Consider the following 18772-nt stretch of genomic DNA (forward strand, 5'->3'; position numbering starts at 1 on the left):
TGTTTTTGTGCTCAGTTTTACTAATTTTTTTCCGTTTCCCAACCTGAAATTTCAGATATTGAGAATATCAAAAAGGCAAATGTACAAGTCTCTTAACTTCAGATTAAGGTAAAGTGATTTTTTGTTTTTGCATTTTTGTTTTTTCCTCCTCATTTTTTTTTATTTCTCTGTCGATATACAGTACAAACCAAAAGTTTGGACACACCTTCTCATTTAAAGATTTTTCTGTATTTTCATGACTATGAAAATTGTACATTTACACTGAAGGCATCAAAACTATGAATTAACACATGTGGAATTATAAGATTAAGGGTACCGTCACACAGTGGCATTTTGATCGCTACGACGGCACGATCCGTGACGCTCCAGCATCGTAACAATATCGCTCCAGCGTCGTAGACTGCTGTCACACTGCAATGTACGACGCTGGAGCGATAATTTCATGACGTATGTGCGATGTAGAAGCCGTTGGTTACTATGCGCACATCGTATACAATATCGTGCACACCTTTGTTACACCATGCGATCATGCCGCCACAGCGGGACACTAGACGACGAAAGAAAGTTTCAAACGATCTGCTACGACGTACGATTCTCAGCGGGGTCACTGATCGCAGGAGCATGTCAGACACAGCGAGATCGCTGGAACGTCACGGATATATCGCTGGAACGTCACGAATCGTGCCGTCGTAGCGATCAAAATGCCACTGTGTGACGGTACCCTAAGAGGCTAAAAGAGATGTAAAGTACTTAACCCCTTAATCAAGCAGTTAATTTTCGGTTTTGTGTTTTAGTTTTTCATCCTCGTCTTCCAAGAGGCATAACTTTTGTATTTTTCCATCAAGATATAAGGGCTTGTTTTTGTGGGATGAGTTATGGTTTTGAAAGACACTTTTCACTTTACTATATAACAAAAAACAAAACATAAATTTCCAAGTGAGGCAAAACTGAAAAATCTAAATTCCTGCGGTTTTTGGTTATTTTATTTATTTATTTAGGTTTTAAATGTACATGGAAAAAATTACATTATTTCGTTCACTAAGATTATGGAGATATCAAACAAATATCTTTTTTTAGTGGCTTAAAACAATCTGAACTTTGTAAAAAAATAGTTGCAATTTTATGACACCTATAACTTTTCTCCTGCTGGACCTAAATGATAGCATGTTTATTGTGTGCTAAGCTGTAGTTTTTAATGGCACCACATAAGCTTGTTTTGATCGCTTTTTATTGCAAAGGTACAAAATTTAAACAAATGTAAAAAAATCTACTGTGATTTTCTTTTTTTCCTTATAATATTTACTGTATGGATTACATCAGGGATGTCAAACTCAAAGGGACAAAATTAAAAGCTTAAATAGAGTCGCGGGCCAACCTTGATATCTGCATTTGAGAAAGATTTTTCTTATCAAATATAATGATGAACTTTTTCATATAGAGACAAACTTAAAAGGGGTTGCCTCAAGAACAAAGTACATTTAAATTAATAGATCTTAGAATAAAATATTGGCATAGTATAATGTTATGTAAGAGCAATACAAAGCATATGGCCCAATGGCTTAATGTAAATATGTAATAACAAGGTATAAAAAACTTTGAATAATACAGATAATAAAGTATTATGCAAATAACATTGCCCCCAAACACAGTAATATACCCCCATAGTAAATTCCTCCACACTCAATGTATAATGACCCTACTGTACCTCCCCTCCCTCAATCCCCCAGACAAACAATGGTAACCCCATGACAGTATGATTCTCCAACTGTAATCCCCACACAGCCACAAAAAGTGCTCCATACAGTATAATGGGCCCCACAAAGTGCTCCATACAGAATAATGGCCACAAAAAAAGTGTTCCATACAATATAATGGGCCCCCATAGTGCTCCATACAGTATAATGGGCCCCACATAGTGCTCCATACAGCATAATGGCCACAAAAAAGTGCTCCATACATTATAATGGGCCCCCATAGTGCTCCATACAGTATAATGGGCCCCACATAGTGCTACATACAGTATAATGGACACAAAAAGTGCTCCATACAGTATAATTGTCCCCATATAGTGCTCCATACAGTATTATTGTCCCCATATAGTGCTCCATACAATATAATGCGGCCCTCTTCCATCATTGCTTTCAACTGCTTTCAATAATTTTATACTAAAAGGTGTGTTATATATATATTGTAAGATATATTGTACCGTATATGTAATGGAACGTGGAGGAGTTAATGTGCATCATCAGTGAACTATGGTAATTAAAATCCTCTTAACATTCATATCTACTGTATATACTCGAGTATTTTTGGGGGCTGAAAGTCCCCCTCTCGGCTTACACTCGAGTCATACCCAGTGGTCGGCAGGGGAGGGGGAGCGGGGGCTGTGTAGTAATACTCACCTGCTCCTGGTGCGGTCCCTGCACATCCCTGGTTCTCCCGGTACCTCAGCTTCTTCCTGTACTAAACGGTCACAAGGTACTGCTCATTACAGTAATGAATAAGCAGGGAATAAGCCACATATTCATTACTGTATTGAGCGGTACCATGTGACCGCTCAATACAGGAAGAAGCTGCGGCGCCGGGGAACCAGGGACTGCACCACGCCAGGAGTAGGTGAGTATAACGGGGAGGGGAGCGCAGCGCGATATTCACCTCTCCTCGTTCCAGCCGCCGCTCTGTCTTCAGCATCTTCTGCAGTGACGTTCAGGTCAGAGGGCGTGGTGACGTGTTAGTGCGTGCCCTCTGCCTGAAAGTCAGTGCAGAAGACGCTGAAGATGGAGCGGCGGCCAGAAAGAGGATAGGTGAATATTTAAAGAGCTGGGGGCCTGAGCGACGAGAGGTGAGTATGTGATTTTTTCTTTTTATCGCAGCAACAGCAAATGGGGCAAGTGTCTGTATGGAGCATCTTATGGGGCCATAATCAACATTTGTGCAGGATTATATGGGGCAAAAATCTTTATGGAGCATCTTATGGGGCCATAATTAACGTTTGTGCAGCACTATATGGGGCAAATATCTTTATAGAGCATCTTATGGGGCCATAATTAACATTTGTACAGCATTATATGGGGCAAATATCTTTATGGAGCATCTTATGGGGCCATAATCAGCATTCGTGCAGCACTATATTGGGCAACTATCTTTATAGAGCATCTTATGGGGCCATAACGTTTGTGCAGCAATATAAGGGGTAAATATCTCTATGGAGCATCTTATGGGGCCATAATCAACATTTGTGCACCATTATATTGGGCAAATGTGTCTATGGAGCATCTTATGGGGCCATTATTAACCTTTATGCAGGATTATATGGGGCATATTTTAATATGGAGCATCTTATGGGGCCCATCATAAACTGTATGGAGCATTATATGGGGCGTATTTTGTATGAAGCACAAACACAATGACCCTGGAGGTCTCTTCCAACTCTAACATTCTATTACATCTCCTCAGGGACATTTCATACAATTTATTCGTGTCTCCATGTTCATAGACTGTTGCTCTACCAATGAGCCAAACATTCTATGATTCTATGGATTCTCTGAAACGAAAGAGCATTTCTGAAAAAATGTACCTGGTTGCAATCGTGCAGCTACGCTCTGACTATGCAGCTTGTAGTTTGCGCATTGGTTCCCTGTGATTACAGCAGCCTCTGCACATAACTGGGGCGAGGGGTGAGTGGAAATGGCAGGAGGAATGACAGCAAGCAGGCTTGTGACAAGGGTCGGGCTCCAGCCCTGCTGCATATGTAATCAACGATAACTTTCTGTAAGTAAATTCGAAAAGATAAATCTGCAGCACAAAGAGTTTCACATGAGGATGCCGGAGCATAGTGCGGCTTTATTTCTTCTAAGTTTGCTTTAAGGAAATATCAAATCCTCTCAATATTGAATTTGCCTTTTTCTCTTTTCCATTTTCTGTAATATTTTAGGAAACAGCATGGACCAGAATGTCTAATCTAAGCCACTTATTATCGGGAGCCGTATGATTATAAACAGGGGTAATCCACAAAAGTTGGATGGCGTCCATGCTCAATGGCCACTATAGCTGCCAAACTATTACAAGTTCACTACTACAAGTCATAAAAGGAGTATTTTGGGGAATTATATACTATATTGGCAAAGGATCAGAAACAGCAGGCTTGTTGCGATTGCCAATTTCATTTATTAGTAGTAAATCCATGTAATCGTAAATATAAGGATAATCCACATTAAAACAGCTCTATTGGGACGGTATACCTGGAAGTGAAATGCTCAGTTATTAATAAGGGGAAAATGACCATGATAAACCAAGAGTGCTGGTTCTTCTTCATCCCAAAAGTGCTCACACCAAGTACAGTTTCCCCAGTCCACATGCCCAATACCCCAAACATCTTAATTCATTAATTAAAAAAGGGTTAATGAGCATAAAAAAGCATAAGAACGAGAACAGGTCCTAGATGAAAGAAGCTGGTTCAAAATCAGCTCCATATAGTGCTGGGTTACATACCTCCACACAGGAAGGAAACAATGTGAATTTTCCATGGTTATTTACACAAGGAATATAGGCAGCAGAATAGAGGACCAGCAATATGGTTTAAATAAATATCATTTAATTTTTCTGCTCACAAATTGAAAGGAATCTGTCACTATTTTTTTTTCCACCTAAACTGAGAGCAGCATGATGTAGGGGCAGAGACCTCGATTCCAGCTCATTTACTGAGCTGTAGTTTTGGTTAAATCACTGTTTTATCAGCAGGAGATTATCACTAGAGGACTAATAAACCTGCTGCCATGTAGTCCAGTCACACCCCCTGCCACTGATTGGCAGCTTTCTGGCTATGCAAAATGTACACAGTAATCTGCCGATCAGTGATGTGAGCTGTCATGATCCCAATGGCAGGGGATCACAAAAGGACAAGCATAAAAACAAAACAAGCTCTAGGGTGATGGAACCTGAGCTGACCGCGATCCTGAACCTAAACACACAACTAGCAGTAGCCGGGGAACGTGCCTACGATGATTCCTAGACGTCTCGCGCCAGCCGAAGGATTAACTTCCCCTATCAGAAGAAACACAGACCTCACTTGCCTCCAGAGAAACACCCCACAGAAATAGCAGCCCCCCACATGTAATAACGGTGAAATGAGAGGAAAGCACATACGTAGTTATGAAAATAGAATCAGCAAAAATGAGGCCCGCTAAAGCTAGATAGCAGAGGATACAAAAGTGAACTGCGCGGTCAGCGAAAAACCCTTCAAAAAACCATCCAGAAATTACTTGAACTCATGTGCCAACTCATGGAACATGAGGAGTAATTTCAGCCCACTAGAGCAACCAGCAGCAAGGAATCACATATCTGCAAGCTGGACTAAGACAAAAATTAAGCAAAACGTGGAACAGGAAAATCAAAACTTAGCTTGTCCTGAAGATAACAGACGCAGGGAGCAGAGGTAAAAAGACACGCTGATTACATTGATAGCCGGCGAGGAAATGACAAAAAAGCCAGGTTAAATAGGAAACTCCCATAACCTGATGGAACAGGTGGATACCAGAGACCGCAGAGAACACAAGTCACCCAGTACCATCAGTAACCACCAGAGGGAGCCCAAAAACAGAGCTCACAACAGTACCCCCCCCCTTGAGGAGGGGTCACCGAACCCTCACGAGAACCACCAGGGCGACCAGGATGAGCCCTATGAAAAGCACGGACCAAATCGGCAGCATGAACATCAGAGGCAATCACCCAAGAATTATCCTCCTGACCATAACCCTTCCACTTGACCAAATATTGGAGTTTCCGTCTGGAAACACGAGAATCCAAGATCTTCTCCACAACATACTCCAATTCACCCTCCACCAGCACCGGAGCAGGAGGCTCAAGCGAAGGAACAACAGGTACCTCATACTTCCGCAACAAAGACCGATGGAACACATTATGAATAGCAAACGATGCCGGGAGATCCAAACGAAACGACACAGGGTTAAGAATTTCCAAGATCCTATAGGGACCGATGAACCGAGGCTTGAACTTAGGAGAAGAGACCTTCATAGGAACAAAACGAGAAGACAACCACACCAAGTCCCCAACAAGAAGTCGAGGACCCACGCGGCGACGGCGATTAGCAAACTGCTGAGCCCTCTCCTGGGACAACTTCAAATTGTCCACCACATGACTCCAAATCCGATGCAACCTATCCACCACCATGTCCACTCCAGGACAATCAGAAGCTCCACCTGACCAGAGGAAAAACGAGGATGAAACCCCGAATTACAAAAGAAAGGAGAAACCAAGGTAGCAGAACTAGCCCGATTATTAAGGGCAAACTCGGCAAGTGGCAAAAAGGAAACCCAGTCATCTTGATCAGCAGAAACAAAACACCTTAAATAAGTTTCTAAAGTCTGATTAGTTCGTTCCGTCTGGCCATTCGTCTGGGGATGGAATGCAGACGAAAAGGACAAATCAATGCCCATCTTAGCACAGAACGTCCGCCAAAATCTAGACACAAACTGGGATCCCCTGTCAGAAACGATGTTCTCCGGAATGCCATGCAAACGGACCACGTTTTGAAAAAACAGAGGGACCAACTCAGAGGAAGAAGGTAACTTAGGCAAAGGTACCAGATGAACCATCTTAGAAAAGCGGTCACACACAACCCATATGACGGACATTTTTTGAGAGACAGGGAGATCCGAAATAAAGTCCATGGAAATGTGCGTCCAAGGCCTCTTCGGGATAGGCAAAGGTGACAACAATCCACTGGCCCGAGAACAGCAAGGCTTAGCCCGAGCGCAAACTCCACAAGACTGCACGAAAGAATGCACATCCCTCGACAAGGAAGGCCACCAAAAAGACCTGGCCACCAAGTCTCTAGTACCAAATATTCCAGGATGACCTGCCAACACAGAAGAATGGACCTCGGAGATGACTCTGCTGGTCCAATTATCCGGAACAAACAGTCTTTCCGGCGGACAACGATCAGGTTTATCCGCCTGAAACTCCTGCAAAGCACGTCGCAAGTCTGGGGAGACAGCCGACAAAATCACCCCATCCCTAAGGATACCAGTGGGCTCAGAATTTCCAGGGGAGTCAGGCACAAAACTCCTAGAAAGAGCATCCGCCTTCACATTCTTTGAACCTGGCAGGTATGAAACCACAAAATTGAAACGGGAGAAAAACAGTGACCAACGAGCCTGTCTAGGATTCAGACGCTTGGCAGACTCAAGGTACATCAGATTTTTGTGATCAGTCAAGACCACCACCCGATGTCTAGCACCCTCAAGCCAATGACGCCACTCCTCAAATGCCCACTTCATGGCCAAAAGCTCCCGATTACCAACATCATAATTCCGTTCAGCGGGCGAAAATTTTCTAGAAAAGAACGCACATGGCTTCATCACTGAGCCATCGGAGCTTCTCTGTGACAAAACCGCCCCCGCTCCGATCTCGGAAGCATCAACCTCAACCTGAAAAGGAAGTGACGTATTTGGCTGACGCAACACAGGAGCAGAAGAAAACCGGCGCTTAAGTTCCTGAAAGGCCTCCACAGCCGCAGGAGACCAATCAGTAACATCAGCACCCTTCTTAGTCAAATCCGTCAAAGGCTTAACAACACTAGAAAAATTAGTTATGAAGCGACGATAAAAATTAGCAAAGCCCAAGAACTTCTGTAGACTCTTAAGAGATGTAGGCTGCGTCCAGTCACAAATAGCCTGAACCTTGACGGGATCCATCTCAATAGTAGAAGGGGAAAAAATATACCCCAAAAAAGAAATCTTCTGGACTCCAAAGAGACATTTAGAACCCTTTACAAACAAAAAATTGGCCCGCAGGACCTGAAACACCTTCCTGACCTGCTGAACATGAGACTCCCAGTCATCAGAAAAAACCAAAACATCATCCAAATACACGATAATAAATTTATCCAGATATTCACGGAAAATATCGTGCATAAAAGACTGGAAGACAGAAGGAGCATTAGAAAGTCCAAAAGGCATCACCAAATACTCGAAATGACCCTCAGGCGTATTAAATGCGGTTTTCCACTCATCACCCTGCCTTATCCGCACAAGATTATACGCACCCCGAAGATCAATCTTAGTGAACCATTTAGCCCCCTTAATGCGAGCGAACAAATCAGTCAACAATGGCAAAGGATACTGATATTTGACTGTAATCTTATTCAAAAGACGATAATCTATGCAAGGCCTCAAGGAACCATCTTTTTTGGCCACGAAAAAAAAACCTGCTCCCAAAGGGGACGAAGATGGACGGATATGTCCCTTTTCCAAGGACTCCTTAACATAATTCCGCATAGCAGTATGCTCTGGCACTGACAGATTGAACAAACGACCTTTAGGGAATTTACTGCCAGGAATCAAATCTATAGCACAATCGCAATCCCTGTGAGGAGGAAGCGAACTGAGCTTAGGCTCCTCAAAAACCTCCCGATAATCAGACAAAAATACCGGAACCTCAGAAGGAGTAGATGAAGCGATAGAAATCGGAGATGCATCATCATGAACCCCCTGACATCCCCAGCTTAACACAGACATTGTTTTCCAGTCCAGGACTGGGTTATGAGTTTGTAACCATGGCAGACCAAGCACTAAGACATCATGTAAATTATACAGTACCAGGAAGCGAATCACCTCCTGATGAACGGGAGTCATACGAATGGTCACTTGTGTCCAGTACTGAGGTTTATTCATAGCCAAAGGTGTAGAGTCAATTCCTTTCAAAGGAATAGGAACTTCCAGAGGTTCCAGACTAAATCCACAGCGATTGGCAAATGACCAATCCATAAGACTCAGGGCAGCGCCTGAATCCACATAGGCATCAACGGAAATGGATGATAATGAACAAATCAGAGTCACAGACAGAATGAACTTAGACTGTAAAGTACCAATGGCAACAGACTTATCAACCTTTTTTGTGCGTTTAGAGCATGCTGATATAACATGAGCTGAATCACCACAATAAAAACACAATCCATTTTTCCGCCTATAATTTTGCCGTTCACTTCTGGACTGAATTCTATCACATTGCATTATCTCAGGTGCCTGTTCAGAAGACACCGCCAAATGGTGCACAGGTTTGCGCTCCCGTAAACGCCGATCAATCTGAATAGCCATAGTCATGGACTCATTCAGACCTGTAGGCGCCGGGAACCCCACCATAACATCTTTAATGGCCTCAGAAAGGCCATCTCTGAATTTTGCAGCCAGAGCGCACTCATTCCACTGAGTAAGCACCGACCATTTCCGAAATTTCTGACAATATATTTCTGCTTCATCTTGCCCCTGAGAGAGAGCCAATAAAGCTTTTTCAGCCTGAATCTCTAGGTTAGGTTCCTCATAGAGCAAACCCAATGCCAGAAAAAACGCATCCACATTGAGCAACGCAGGATCCCCTGGTGCCAATGCAAATGCCCAATTTTGAGGGTCACCCCGCAGGAAAGATATAACAATCTTGACCTGCTGAGCAGGGTCTCCAGAGGAGCGAGATTTCAAGGAAAGAAACAACTTGCAATTGTTCCTAAAATTCAGAAAACTAGATCTATCTCCAGAAAAAAACTCTGGGATAGGAATTCTAGGTTCAGACATAGGCGTATGTACAACAAAATCTTGTATATTTTGAACCTTAGCAGCAAGATTATTCAGGCTGGAAGCCAAACTCTGGACGTCCATGATAAACAGCTGAGGTCAGAGCCATTCAAGGATTAAGAGGAGGAAAGAAGCAGTTAAGGCTAGGCAGGAAACACTGAGGAGGGGAAAAAAAAAAAAAAAAACTTCCTCAGACTACTTTTCCTCCTATTTCAGCCAAAACGATGACCAATTTTTTTTTTTGGCCGGTTATACTGTCATGATCCCAATGGCAGGGGATCACAAAAGGACAAGCATAAAAACAAAACAAGCTCTAGGGTGATGGAACCTGAGCTGACCGCGATCCTGAACCTAAACACACAACTAGCAGTAGCCGGGGAACGTGCCTACGATGATTCCTAGACGTCTCGCGCCAGCCGAAGGATTAACTTCCCCTATCAGAAGAAACACAGACCTCACTTGCCTCCAGAGAAACACCCCACAGAAATAGCAGCCCCCCACATGTAATAACGGTGAAATGAGAGGAAAGCACATACGTAGTTATGAAAATAGAATCAGCAAAAATGAGGCCCGCTAAAGTTAGATAGCAGAGGATACAAAAGTGAACTGCGCGGTCAGCGAAAAACCCTTCAAAAAACCATCCAGAAATTACTTGAACTCATGTGCCAACTCATGGAACATGAGGAGTAATTTCAGCCCACTAGAGCAACCAGCAGCAAGGAATCACATATCTGCAAGCTGGACTAAGACAAACATTAAGCAAAACGTGGAACAGGAAAATCAAAACTTAGCTTGTCCTGAAGATAACAGACGCAGGGAGCAGAGGTAAAAAGACACGCTGATTACATTGATAGCCGGCGAGGAAATGACAAAAAAGCCAGGTTAAATAGGAAACTCCCATAACCTGATGGAACAGGTGGACACCAGAGACCGCAGAGAACACAAGTCACCCAGTACCATCAGTAACCACCAGAGGGAGCCCAAAAACAGAACTCACAACAGTGAGCGGGGTTATACAGGGCTCAGCATTCAAAGGTCTGCTATATCTGCAGAAAAGCATTAAGCTACTTACTGGTAGCGGCATTTTTCGGAGGGCTATGACAGCACTACGAGAGAGAGGATCCGCCCTTCAGGAACAGGAAACCTACAGATACAAAAGGGCGGCACCTCTCCCCATGCATTAGTTGTATTTCAGAGCTTGAGAGGACTACCGCGGTTAGTGGTACACAAATATACATTATATACAGTTTATATACAAAACAATCCATTGTATCGAACTAGATACCACTCGTGAGATCTATCTATCATTATATACACTATAGGAAGTGCTACCCCCACGTGAATAGGGAGGGAACTAAGGGTGCTGTCATGGGCCTCCGAAAAATGCCGCTACCAGTAAGTAGCTTAATGCTTTATTCGGACTCCCATGACAGCACACGAGAGATTTACAGAGATGTAAGCTACCCTAGGGAGGGACTATAGTTTGTAGCACCCTTAACCCAAAGGAGAGATCAGAGGAGGACCCCAAATCCAACCGATAGTGCTTAAAGAAAGTGGAAGGAGATGACCATGTGGCCGCCTTACATATCTGCTCCACTGATACTCCAGATCTTTCCGCCCAGGATGACGCCATGGCTCGGGTGGAATGTGCCTTTAGATTCTGTGGAGCTGGCCCCCCGCCTGCTGTATAAGCTAGAGAGATAGTTTCCCTAATCCATTTAGCCAGAGAATATTTTGATACCCTAAACCCTTTCCTTGGACCTTGGAAGGAAAGAAGCAGAGCCCCATCTTTCTTCCAATTATCAGTAGCTGAAATATACTGAAGAAGAGATCTCCTAACGTCTAGCGTATGAAGCTCCTGCTCTTTAGGATTAGAGGGATTAGGAATAAAGGACGGCAAAACTATCTCCTGTGATCTATGGAACCGTGTCGCCACCTTCGGTAGATATGCTGGGTCAGGTCTAAGGACTACTCTGTCTGACAAGATTTCTGTGTATGGAGGAGCTCTGGAAAGTGCCTGGATATCCCCTATCCTGCGAGCTGAGGTTATGGCAATCAGGAAGGCTGTCTTAAGTGTCAACATTTTGATCGAGGCCTCTTGCAGAGGCTCAAAGGGGGGTTTTGTTAGAGAGGACAGAACTAAATTTAAATCCCATGGAACTGTTCTGTCTTTATGCACTGGTGTAGATCTACTAACTGCCTTCATAAACCTCGCTATCCAATAGTTATTAGTTATATTACAGGAAAACAGGGCACCCAGAGCTGAGACCTGTACTCTAAGGGTACTAGGAGAGAGTTTTAACTCGAACCCCTTCTGTAGGAACTCTAAGATTTGTTGTATTGGCACCCCGTCTTGGATATCAAACTTTGAACAAGTCAAGAACTTTCTCCAAGTCCTAGAGTAGATTTTCGTAGTTATTTGCTTTCTACTCTTTAGGAGTGTCTCTACTAAGTTTGGAGAGAAGCCTTTTCCCACTAATAGTGACCGTTCAAACTCCATGCCGTTAAATGGAGCGCTGCCACTTGTGGATGGGAGATCAGTCCCTGAAACAGCAAGTTCGGGATCTCTGGCAGAACCCAGGGAACCGATACGGACATTGTCTTGAGCCAGGCAAACCAGGTTCTTCTGGGCCAAAAGGGGGCGATAAGGATGACTTTTGCTCGATCCTCCCTGATTTTCCTCACCACTAGAGGTATCAGGTTCAGTGGTGGGAAAGCATAGGCCAGTGGAAAATCCCATTTTATTAGAAACGCGTCCACCGCCAAGGGATTCTCCCTGGGATTTAGGGAGCAAAAAAGTTTTACTTTCCTGTTGCTTCTGGTGGCGAACAGATCCACCACCGGTTGACCCCATCTGCGGACGATAAGATCAAAAATGTCCTCGTTGAGAGACCACTCTCCCTGTCTTAACACATTTCGGCTGAGGAAATCTGCTGCCACATTTTCTTTTCCTTTTATGTGGAGAGCTGTCAAAGATAGAAAATTGAGCTCTGCCACCTGGAACAACCGATCCGTGATCTGCATTAATGCTTCGGAACGAGTCCCCCCTTGCCAGTTTATGTAAGCGACTGCCACTCTGTTGTCCGACAGAATTCTGATGTGCTGGCCCTGCAGATATATGAGTAATTTTTTAACAGCCAATTCAACCGCCAACAACTCCCTTTGGTTGGATGAGAATGTTGTGAAGGGTTCCCACTGTCCCGGGACCACCATGTCCCCCATGTAGGCTCCCCACCCCGAAGAGCTGGCATCCGTGGTTATCACCTGGGACACATCTACTATCCAGGGAACCCCTGCCGATAAATTCTTTTTATCCAACCACCACCTAAGGGAATTCAATGTTATTGGCCCCAACGTTAATTTCCCATTTAACGCGCCTCCTAAGGCCCTGTCATGGAACAAGACCTCTTTTTGTAGGGATCTGGTGTGGAACTGAGCCCACTTAACTGCCGGAATGCAAGACGTAAGCGACCCAAGTAGAGACATTGCTTGCCTAAGTGTCATGGAAGGTGTATTGATTGCTTTTAATACATAATTCTGAATTAGATCTATTTTCTCTATAGGGAGGAGACACTGTTGTGTCACTGAATTCAACATTAATCCCAGACATTTTTGAACATTTAGGGGCTGTAATTTAGATTTTTCAAAGTTTATGATCCAATCCAAGTGTTCTAGTTTGGCTTTCACAATCTCCCATTGTGACAGACAGTGATCTACCGAGTTCCCTACAATGAGGAAATCATCTAAGTAGGGGATTATAAGGATATTTGACTCTCTTAAATGTGCCATGACTTCCGCAATTATTTTAGTGAACACTCTAGGTGCCGAGGTTATCCCAAAGGGGAGTGCCCTAAATTGAAAATGTTGAATTCTACCCCCAATTAGTACTGCTACCCTCAGGTATCGTTGGAAATCAGCATGAATGGGTACATGATAGTAGGCATCTTTTAAATCCACTACTACCATGAAACAGTTGTTGAAAAGCATTTTTATTGTCGAATTGATGGACTCCATTTTGAAAGTATGTTTTACCAAAAACTTATTGAGACCCTTAAGGTTTATAATGGTCCTATAAGACTTATCCGGCTTTTGGATTAGGAATAGGGGAGAGTAAAACCCTTCCCCTGCCTGAGAATACGGTACTTCTACCAAAACATTTTTGGAGCAAAGAGTCCTCACTTCTTCTTCTAAGGAGAATTGTTCAGTGGGAGATGAGCGCCAAGGTGTTAACTTGAATTTGTCCTGTGGAATATGAACAAATTCAAGCTTGAGACCATGGGAAACAGTGTCTTTTATCCAAACGCTGTTTGTGATTTTCGACCATTCTGCCGAGAATTGCAACAGTCTCCCTCCCACTGGAATTGCCAGTCATTGGTCCTGTTTTTTGTTTTCCGTTGGATTACGGCGAAACATGAGACCAGTACCTCGTTTTCGCTTATCCTCCCATCTGGGACGATCTCTACCCGGTGAGAAGGTGCGCCTTCCTCCCCGATTGAACCTTCTTTTGTTGAAGGGACGGCGATATGGAGTGAAAAGATTGGAACCAGGAGTTCATCCAGGGTAGGCCCAAATAGATACTCGCCTTTACAAGGGATAGCGCAGAGCTTTGCTTTCGCCTGCATATCCCCCGGCCAGCATTTCAACCATAGGGCTCTCCTTGCAGCATTAGCAAGTCCTGCTGCTCTAGCTGCCAACTTAACGGAGTCAATAGAGGCGTCCAATAAAAAAGCCGCCCCCTCCTGGATTATTGGTAATGCTGAGAGTATGAAATCTCTAGAGGCCCCCTGTTTTAATTGGGTCGGACCATCATTGACCTTGCCGTGCAGGTTGACGCCACCGCAGGTCTTAAGGAGCCGGCTGCCATTTCCCAGGTCCCCTTTAGAAAGGTATCCACTTTCCTATCCAGGGGGTCTTTAAGCGTCCCCATATCCTCAAACGGGAGAGAGGATCGCTTCGCTACCTTGGCAATTGCTGCATCCAGCTTTGGGGCCTTCTCCCAGCTACCCACTGCCGGGTCATCAAAAGGGTACCGACGTTTCTGCGCACGTGGTAAGGAGCCTTTTCTCTCTGGTTTTCTCCACTCCCTGTTGATAAGTTCCTGTATTTTCTCATTCAAAGGAAAGACTCTGCGCTTTTTCTGTTCTAACCCGCTGAACATCATTTGTTCTTTAGATAGTTGAGGCTTGGGTTCTGTTATACCCATTGTGCCTCTGACCGCCTTTACCAATTTGTCTATCCTCTCTATGGGTAGGCAAAACCGAGCAGCGTCTTCTTCCGAAGAGGAGGATGAAGCTGCTGAATCGTCCGATTCCTCGCTCTTGTCCTTATCCACAGACGAATCAGATGCCCACTGAGTTTTTTGCTTAGAGCCTCCTGTCTGTGAAAGGTTCTTAATGGACTGCTTGACCTCCATTCTAATCATTTCCTTTAGACTGGCCGCAATAGAAGAGGACTCTTCTGCTACCTAAGGGGATAAGTAAGGTAGACTAGAATGTAAGATCTACATGCTATACCCCCTCCCCTCCTTCCAGGACCTCACCGTCTGCTGGATACAGGGGTCACATAGTTTTTTAGGGTGTGAGTCAGGCAAGGGGACCCCGCAGATGGCACACTCCCTATGCTTCGCCTTACTGACGCTTTTCCTTCCCTGCACAAAACATATGAGGGGACACTAGTCACTAAGTGAACTTTTTCGAAGGTCACTTACCAGTGGCTGCCCACACCCAAAGGGATACCGAAGTCCAAGGGGCATCTTTTCTGGCTGACGCTCCAGACCCCTGTCTGGAGGAGCTTCTGCGGCCAGACCCATCGCTCTTTTTCTCACGATCCTTCTCCATGGATTTCTGAGGCACTTCATCCAGCAGCAGAGGCTGCTGATCCTGATCAGACTCCATCTTCAGTTTGGAGACCAGGAGCAAGGATCGCGCACCTGGAGCCGATATATAGCCCCTCCTTCGGCCAGCGTAATTATGCCGCGCTTTCAGACACTTTACACACCCCCCCCGCAGCTGCAGGGGATCAGCCGACACCTGAGGGTGATCGGCACACATTTACCGGTGGGCGCTGCCATCTTGGAGCCCCTGCGCATGCGCAGAAGCTCCGCGACCCGGAAGTCACCGCCGGCTCCGCCTTCCGACGTCACCCCTAGTCCACAGCGCTTCCTGTCAGCGCTGTGAACAGCGTGGGACGCCGAGACCATGCCGGGAGACTCCGAGGGCGCCCCCACAATGCCGCCGACCCCCCAGAGCCCCCCCAGCGCCTCAAGGGAGGGGAACATTTATACATACCACGCACCGGCTTCCGGAGACAGGACACCCCCTGGCGACCGCTCCATGCTGATCAGACACTGCCGTGCAGCCCTGCCAGAGCCACCGTGTCTGCTTCAGGTACCCCGCACCGGCCGAGGTAGGAGACCCCCTCGCTACCCGATTCGGTCTGGCCGGCCTGGAATCCCTGCTAGCAATCTTCTTGTAGGATCCAGTCCCTCCAGGAACAGGAAACCAACTGATGCATGGGGAGAAGTGCCGCCCTTTTGTATCTGTAGGTTTCCTGTTCCTGAAGGGCGGATCCTCTCTCTCGTAGTGCTGTCATGGGAGTCCGAATAAAATCAGTGATTTTATCCATATTGCAGCAAGCAGCCTAGTAAGTGATACAACATTGGAATCAGGTGTCTCTGCTCCCCTATATCATGCTGCTCTAATATGGGGTAGCAAAAACCTGGTGACAGATTCCCTTTAATGTGGTGTGGATTTTAAAATACGCCTTGCGACAATTTCAGTTGTGGATTTTAACTGATGAAAAACAATTGTAACAAGTTCAGACTGTGTGTCAGATTCGCAGTGTATTTTTTCACCCCATGGAGACATGTCCTTCTGCTGCAGCTGTGTAGACCACGACCACAGGAGCATGCACTCTGGGTGATAATGTCCAACTCTGCCCTGCAAGAAATGGTCATGAAGCTATGTGGAGACTTTCAGATTTTATATAAATATTCACACAAAATAGAATTAAAAAAAAGTTTTTTTGTCAGTGTTCGTGACCTGATTTGATTCTGGGAGGTATCATGATCTGCCCTGTCCTCTGTATAAATAAATACTACTGCTAACAGATGCTGGAGGAGGAGGAGAGAGAGGATTTATACTTAGCATAAATGAGTGATGTACTGTCATGAGAGGAAAAAAGCCAGGAGAACCTCTAAGGTACATAATCCTATAACTACCAGCAAAATAATTAAAGTGCCAAAAAAAAAAATATAACAATGTATCCAACTTTTATTATAAACAATCAATTTAAACAAAAACAGAAAAAAAATAATGTAAAAAAACAACAACATAAAACACACGTAAAAAAGACAAATAGGGAGGTATAACCGACCATATAGGTAATTAAAGCAGTAAGAGAACTATAAGACCTCCTGCAATAGCACTCACGGTAAATAACAAGATCCTATACTCACCATACGCCATTGTAAGTGCAAACCACACTGTCCAGGACCTTGACGCGCGTTTCGCGTTAAAGGGTAGCAGAAACTAAAGTAGCAGGCTGCCTATCAGCTACGAAACATGCAGCCGCAGGGACTCAAACATGTCACTTGAGCACCCGCGATACTTGGTGCATACCTGAATACCCTAGGCCAGTGTTCCCCAACTCCGGTCCTCAAGGGCCACTACCAGGTCATGGTTTCAGTATTTCCTTAGTATTGCACAGGTGATAATTGAACCACCTTCACAGGCAATAATTCCATCACCTGTGCAATACTAAGGAAATCCTGAAAACAGGACCTGTTGGTGGGTCTTGAGGACCGGAGTTGGGGAACACTGCCCTAGGCCTTAGAGTAACAAGAACTTGTGCTAGTCCTGACATAACAGGTTGGATTTACATTTCAGAACGGTGCTGGACACTGGAGAAGATGGCGGCAGGGGAGCATATTACTACACTCACACTACGTTACCTGCACATACACACACATTTAATTTTAAAAAAATATAGATGGGAGTGCTTCTTTAAGATAAACCTGGTTCTTAGCCCTTCTAAACTTGCCCAATGGTCATCCCACAGTTCATGAGGATTGGGATATTTATCATACTAAATGTGTGGATTGCCAAATAAATCAATTATACTTTCAAGCTATCCTGAGTGCCAGGTATATTGCTACTATTGGTTTACGGGTTGGAACCCTACTTAGGCACCAGAATGCTGTATATCCCTTTCCTACAAATTGGTCAGAGTTTCATCAGTGTTTTGTTTTTATTTTTTTTATCAGGGTCATCAGAGTTTGCTTAGAGTTTCATCAGTCTTTCTCCAATGATAAAAAAAAGAAAAACTGATGAAGGTTTCTCTTGCTCCACCTATCAAACAGTCCTTAATAAACAAACAGTACATAGATGTCATCCAAGAGCAATCTAGCTTTTCACTGACCCATGGACTTGCATTGACGAGTTTCCTCCGAAATTCGGAACAATATTTCCGTGCTTTTGTGTGGACCACCCAAAAAGAGGGAAAAAAACTTAGACGTGTGAACTGCTCTATTAAGTTGAATAGGTGCCAGTATTATCTTGTGAAAAACATGGGTAGTACTCCTACAAGAAAAACTGAGCCCTGAGAGTATGGGTGGGCTTGAATGGAACGTGGAATATTTTGAAATCATGTGGCCAAAAAATGGCAAAATACACCCCAACACACAAACATACATTTTAGCACAAATTTCTGCAACAAAACAAGCCAATTAACAGGTGGTAATAATTTGGACTAGCCAGCGCGAAGATGAGCCATATTCATCAAACAGCGTGAAACACTATGATAAATCGGGCACATTTTAAGCCTGTCTAGTCTAAGGCCTCATTCAGATGTCTCATTTTCTCACGTATAAGAAAAACGTACTGATTATTTCAATCAGGGTTTGGTCCGAATAGCATCAGTTTTTCTCGTAGGTGGAGAAAAATAAAAAAGTTCCTGCTCCCCATTCTTTCTGACAGTCCGTGAAAATCGGACCACACTTGGGTGTAATTTGAGTGCGGTCCGAATATTTTCACGGACCCAAAAACTTGCATTACAGATTCTGATCCGACCCTCGGATCAAAATCAGACATGGTCTAATCGGTCCGTGAAAAATGAAGGACAAGTGAATGGCGCCATAGACAATCACAGGTGCCAGTGCCATCCATGAGAACCACAGATGGCACTCG

The 18772-nt window shown here is 44.4% G+C and overlaps 1 protein-coding gene across 5 annotated transcripts in view; it reads right to left on the minus strand.

Moving 5' to 3' along the window:
- MIPOL1 (mirror-image polydactyly 1) overlaps positions 1–18772 on the minus strand; it is a 516895-nt gene that overhangs the window by 123532 nt on the left and 374591 nt on the right. The gene's annotated exons all lie outside the window — the stretch shown is intronic.

This window comes from Ranitomeya imitator, chromosome 1 (assembly GCF_032444005.1).
Source record: "Ranitomeya imitator isolate aRanImi1 chromosome 1, aRanImi1.pri, whole genome shotgun sequence".
NCBI classification, from domain to species: Eukaryota; Metazoa; Chordata; class Amphibia; order Anura; family Dendrobatidae; genus Ranitomeya; species Ranitomeya imitator.